The sequence below is a fragment of the Tupaia chinensis genome, unplaced genomic scaffold, assembly GCF_000334495.1.
Source record: "Tupaia chinensis unplaced genomic scaffold, TupChi_1.0 Scaffold000101_1, whole genome shotgun sequence".
NCBI classification, from domain to species: domain Eukaryota; kingdom Metazoa; phylum Chordata; class Mammalia; order Scandentia; family Tupaiidae; genus Tupaia; species Tupaia belangeri.
Window position 1 is genome coordinate 9,038,616 of NW_006159565.1, and position 6,147 is coordinate 9,044,762.

At 40.6% G+C, this 6,147-nt stretch overlaps 1 pseudogene; it reads right to left on the minus strand.

Annotated features, from left to right (window-relative positions):
* Positions 1-4,512: 4,512 nt before the first annotated feature.
* On the minus strand, positions 4,513-5,821 carry LOC102467967 (mitochondrial import inner membrane translocase subunit Tim9-like; annotated as a pseudogene).
* Between the last annotated feature and the right edge of the window lie 326 nt (positions 5,822-6,147).

Below are 6,147 nucleotides of genomic sequence, written 5' to 3' on the forward strand. Positions count from 1 at the left end.
GTTATGTCGCTGGACTCTCACGTAGTTGACCGCTGTTCACGTCCCAGACACGGTGGCTTAAAACTCATGCTGGGCATGTGTGCGTGAGTGCCCAAGATCCTGAGAGGAGAATGGAGGAGAAGGGATTGCAGCATGACCATCCCCCCTGGAGGGTGATTTCTCGCTTTCTGTCTCTATGTCTCTGTCTATCTGGTGAGCGCACGCGTCCTACAGCGAAAAACCTCTCAAAAAAAATTTATTTTATGAATCAGAAAATTGAGCCCAGAGAGGTTAAGCTGCTTGCCCAGATCTTGCTCTGTGAATGAAGTCAAATATGGAGATTTATCTGGGAGAACAGATAGTCTCCTTTAGTCCCCTGTGAGGAATGATACTTCTGAATACTAATTAGTTGTTAATTCTGTCTATATAAAGGCCCAGAAACTCCCTAGTTTGTTAACTCTGACAGTTTCCTGAATTGGATGGAGCAAGAAGGTATGGCATTTCACACCTAAACTCCCCTGTTTCTTATTCATATGGTTTTAGTTTGTGTTGGAAACTGCCTCAATAAACATACTAACCATGGGGGAAAAATGAACAGGAGTAGATATGTGACATATATTCACCCAAACATACATGTATATATGGCATATAAAGGCTAACCTTAATCAGGGATGTAATAAGAACAATATTTATAGAGGTTATTTATTTATTTTTTTTGGTGAGGTTTTGCTATAGGGTGTGTGCACTTGCCAGAAAGACAGTCTGGTGAGCGCACGCGTCCTACAGTGAAAAACCTCTCAAAAAAAATTTATTTTATGAATCAGAAAATTGAGCCCAGAGAGGTTAAGCTGCTTGCCCAGATCTTGCTCTGTGAATGAAGTCAAATATGGAGATTTATCTGGGAGAACAGATAGTCTCCTTTAGTCCCCTGTGAGGAATGATACTTCTGAATACTAATTAGTTGTTAATTCTGTCTATATAAAGGCCCAGAAACTCCCTAGTTTGTTAACTCTGACAGTTTCCTGAATTGGATGGAGCAAGAAGGTATGGCATTTCACACCTAAACTCCCCTGTTTCTTATTCATATGGTTTTAGTTTGTGTTGGAAACTGCCTCAATAAACATACTAACCATGGGGGAAAAATGAACAGGAGTAGATATGTGACATATATTCACCCAAACATACATGTATATATGGCATATAAAGGCTAACCTTAATCAGGGATGTAATAAGAACAATATTTATAGAGGTTATTTATTTATTTTTTTTGGTGAGGTTTTGCTATAGGGTGTGTGCACTTGCCAGAAAGACAGAGAGAGACAGAGAGAGAGAAAGCGAGAAATCACCTCCCAGGGGGAATGGCCACACCGCAATCCCTTCTCCTCTTTTCTCTGCTTGGGATCTTGGGCACGCACACACCTACGCCCAGTGTGAGTTTAAGCCACCGGGTCAGGGACTCAAACCACGGTTGACTACATGGGAATCCAGCAACATAGATATTACACTAACTGCTGGTCCTGATATAGAGGTTATTTTTACGTAGAATGCTTTAAGGGCAGGTATGTCTTGACAGTAACAGATGAAATAAAATATGTCTCTTCTAAGTAAAACCTCTTCTTTGGTGATGGTACATTGCTACAGAAATTGTTGTACTTTATTTTCAGAATCCAATTGACATTGTTCCACCCAAGAAGTGGTTGTTTTCATCTGGACTGGTGCTTTTTGTGAGAAATTCACATGGCAGTCCCCAGAGAAAAATGGAAAACATGTTTGACTATTTAGCATTCTGTTGAATTCCTCAAATACTCGGGAACCAGCAGTTAGCGTAATGGCTATGTTGCTGGCCTCCCACGTAGTCGACCGCAGTTCGCATCCCGGACCCGGCGGCTTAAAACTCACGCCGGGCGTGTGTGCATGCGTGCCCAAGATCCCGAGAGGAGAATGGAGGAGAAGGGATTGCGGCATGACCATTCCCCCTGGGGGGTGATTTCTAGCTTTCTGTTTCTATGTCTCTCTCTGTCTGGCGAGTGCACGTGCCCTATAGCAAAAATCTCTCCCCCAATATATATATATATTGAATTCCTCAAATACTTTGTATTAAAGAAAAAAAAAAAGCACAGGTTTTTCTTACCTATCCTGTATTCTACATGCTGCACTAGCATGAGAATAAATAAATAAAGCTCAGGATGAGTGTGATCAAACAATGTTTTTCTGGCACCATCCCAGCTGTTCTACAGGAATGGCAACTTCTCTCACATTCCTTCTGAATCTCTTTGGGATGGCCTCAGGTTTCTCGTGTACATTCAGCAAGTAAATCATCTGGTCTTGAGGACACGGACTTTCCCCACAGCTTTGATTCTTTGTGCTAACTAATACCCATTTGTTACTGGACATGGTCACTCCTGCCCTGGTCCCAGTGCCTGCCCATGTCCTCATGGAGGCAGCTGATCTGTGACATTGATCCTGTGACGTTTGTGCCGAAGATTCCGACTCATGACAGGACTTTCTTTTATGAGAGTATCCATCCACCGTTAAGCCTCAAGCATGCTCTGGGGGCTACATGGAAATGTCATCTAGGATACTGCCTGTGACATGGGTTCATTATCCTTGAATCCAAGCGTGACGTGAGATTTTCCAGATCTCCATTTAACTTGTCTTAGTGGTTTTACTTCACAAGTCCTCCAAACTTGTCCAGATATTATTGCATTCTTAGAACAAATGTAAATGAGACACAAAATAAACTTGTCTACATAGAGTAGATTTGCAGTCACTGGAAGCCTTCCAGTTATAAAAGTAGCCTTCTTGAAGTCATAAACAATCTAAAGGAACAATTGCCCAGATATAGTTCCCCTCCCCTTAAGGTCATGATAAGTAGATTCTGGAGACAATAGCAGTTTAGGCTCTTGATGACTTCATTATTCTTGAAGAGTAAATTGTATGTGTCCTGGGAGGGATCCTTGGAAGAACCAGTGATGTTCTAGGAAACACAGTGTCCTCGGGTGCCTCTCTAGTCTTTTCTAGAACAAGTGTGAGGATTTTTGTTATACTCTAAAATATTCCATAGACTTATCTATGGGCTTGTCGCCTTGTCCAGGGTGGTAATATAAAGAGAGATTTCTCTTAATTTTTTTCCCTTTCACCTCCTAGCTTTGACAAACATGACTGATTTAATTTGTCATTCAGTATCTCTTTAGATAGGAGAATCCTTAGATTTCACTTGCAGAGTAGAGTAGAGGAAAAAAAGATATGAGTCTGGAGAAACTGGTTCCACCCAGGACAGAAATGACTTTTTGATGTCTCAAGGCTGGAGAATCTCACACACTCTACCTTGCACCTTTTAGACACTGTGCTATCCCAAAGCTTGCCTTTTTCTTGAGAATACTCAGCTAAATGCTCAACTGTGCCATCAAGGCTTGTCATGCCAACCTATGTGGCATTGCTATATAAGCTTTGAAATCTTTATTTATTTATTTATATTTTTCTTTTATAGAGATTTTTGGTATAGAGTATGTGTGCTCACTAGAAAGATAGAAAGTTAGAAATCACTCCCCGAGGGGGTGGTGGATGGCCATGCTACAATCCCTTCTCCTGTGTTCTTAGGATTTTGGGCATGCCCACACATGCACCTGGCATGAATTTTGAAACTACCAGGTCCAGGACTTGAACCACAGTTGATGATGTGAGAGTCCAGCAACATAACCATTATGCCATCTACTGGTTATTGAAATCTTTTTTAAAACTTTCAGATCTTAGTATTTAAAAATATTCTTCAGACTTCCTTCCCCTAGTACTCACTGACTTTATATTCCTGGGGCCTCTTGCCGTCAACACCTTCATAAATCATGTCAGATATGTGCTATTACATTTTTTTCAGTAATATCTCCATTTATTTCACTTTCAGTAATATATTTTTTCTATCTTATACATGATTGAACTCATATTTTGCATTAAAATTAAGTCATAAAAGAAGAAGCAATGGTTCATTTTTCTTTTCTTTTTTTTTGGAGAGGTTTTTGCTATAGGGTGCATGTGCTCGCCAGATAGACAAAGAGAGACAGAAAGCGAGAAATCACCCCCCCGGGGTGGGGGGTTAGCCATGCTGCAATCCCTTCTCCTCCATTCTCCTCTTGGGATCTTGGGCACGCACACACATGCGCCTAGAGTGAGTTTTAAGACACCGGGTCTGGATGCGAACCGCGGTCGACTACGTGGGAGTCCACCAACATAGCCATTATGCTAACTGCTGGTCCCAAATGGTTCATTTTTCTAATCAACTGACCAAACTGCTGAATCTTAAGGCCGCAACAAAAATTGCATCATATTATTTTAATTTAACAATAAGACGTTTTATTTTGATTATCTTTGGTATAGTGATTTTGTTTTTCCAGTGGTTTCCATTTGTCAAACAACCATGACCAACAGTTTAACATGGTGACTACTGCTTTCAGAGGGTCCTATTAGCTGAGTTCTTACTTCCAGTGCAATAGCTATTGGCACACTTTCACTGATAGTCCATCCATCCTGACCTCTCTATCATGGTTGACAGAGGAGTCCTACTTTGGCTGCCAGAGCTACATTCTGCTGAATATGATATTGAAATCTCATGGTTGGTCTTTGTGTCATTTTTAGATAAGCAATGTCCTGAACAGGTGATTGCTTCAAGTTTTACTTCTCTTGTTGTAAAATCCTTAACGGAGTCTAAAAGGCATGTTTCTGTAAATTTATTGTAGGTTCCAAGAAATTTCTTAAACTGTTTTATCTGGTATTTGTGCAGCCATATTCTTGTAGTATCTTCATTAGTCACTTTTTCTGATGCATGCATTTCCTTTTTGTTCTGGGAAGGTAGCTGTCCAAGCCTTGCTTGAATGTTTCCAGTGAGGCTTGTTTTATTTCTTCCTTTTTTAAAAAAATTATGTATTTAATTCTACTTGTTATTTTTTTCTTTTTTAATTTGACCAGAGAGAGACACAGAGAGAGAAAGAGAAAGGGAAAGTGAGAAAGCAAGTCACCAGGTCTTAGACTTGAACCGTGGTGGGCCATGTGGAGATCCAATGCCTTTAACCACCATGCTACCTGCTAGCCACCGTGTTTTCTTACATAGGCACTAGCTGTGGCATCTGACACCAGTACACAGCGGGGGGTGGGGGTGCACCTCTGGTGGGTCTAGGTCAAGGCAGGCGCTGCAGATGCTGGGTGGCAGAGAACACATGGGAGAGTTCATGGCAAATAAAACTCTTTTACACCACTTTGTTATAAAGGGGAATAATCCAGAGGGAAAAGTTGGTATACTCAATGAATTCTAAACCCCCTAAGACTTAATTTTTGTGATTGTAATTGCCAGAGACATTCTTCACAGATATAGAAAAAACAATCATAGAGTTTTTCTGGAATCATAAAAGACTTCATATTGCCAAAGAAATCCCGAGCAAGAAGAGTAGTGTGAGTGGCATCTCACTCCCTTACCCCAAAATATACTATAAAGCTGTGATAATCCAAACAGTTTGGTATTTGGATTTGGTACAAAAACAGACAGATGGACTAATGGAATAGAATAGAGGGCCCAGAAATAAACCCAAAAACATATAGCCAACTGATTTATTTTTTATTTACATTTTTTTAATACATTCAATTACATTATTTAGCTTACAAGGTGATCATTTCAATATATGAACATTTCTCCCTGGTCTAGTTGATCAAAATATAGCAACCTCCCTGTCTCAACAATGCTGTCTTCGTATCCCTCCTCCAAATGTTCTTCCCCAGGCCCCACTCCTCCACACACCCCACATCTGGCATTCACATCCACCTCTTCTGTTTGTACCTCCTTTAGCCCGTCAGTTTCAGGTATAGAGTGTGGACATTCAGTATATATTAAGTGGGGACATACAGTGTCTCTCCTTCATAGCCTGGCTTGCTTCACTCAGCAGTAAATCTTCCATATTCTTCCACTTTCTGTCAAAAGTCAGCGTTTTGTTGTTTTTAATAGCTGAATAGTATTCCATAGAATATATGTGCCACAGTTTTTCAATCCATTCATCCGTACGGGGGCATTTGGGTTGATTCCATGTCTTAGCAACTGTGAAAAATGCCGCAATAAACATAGATGTGCAAGCACTTTTCCAATGAGAAATTCTTCTGTTCTTTGGGTAGATGCCAAGAAATGGGATT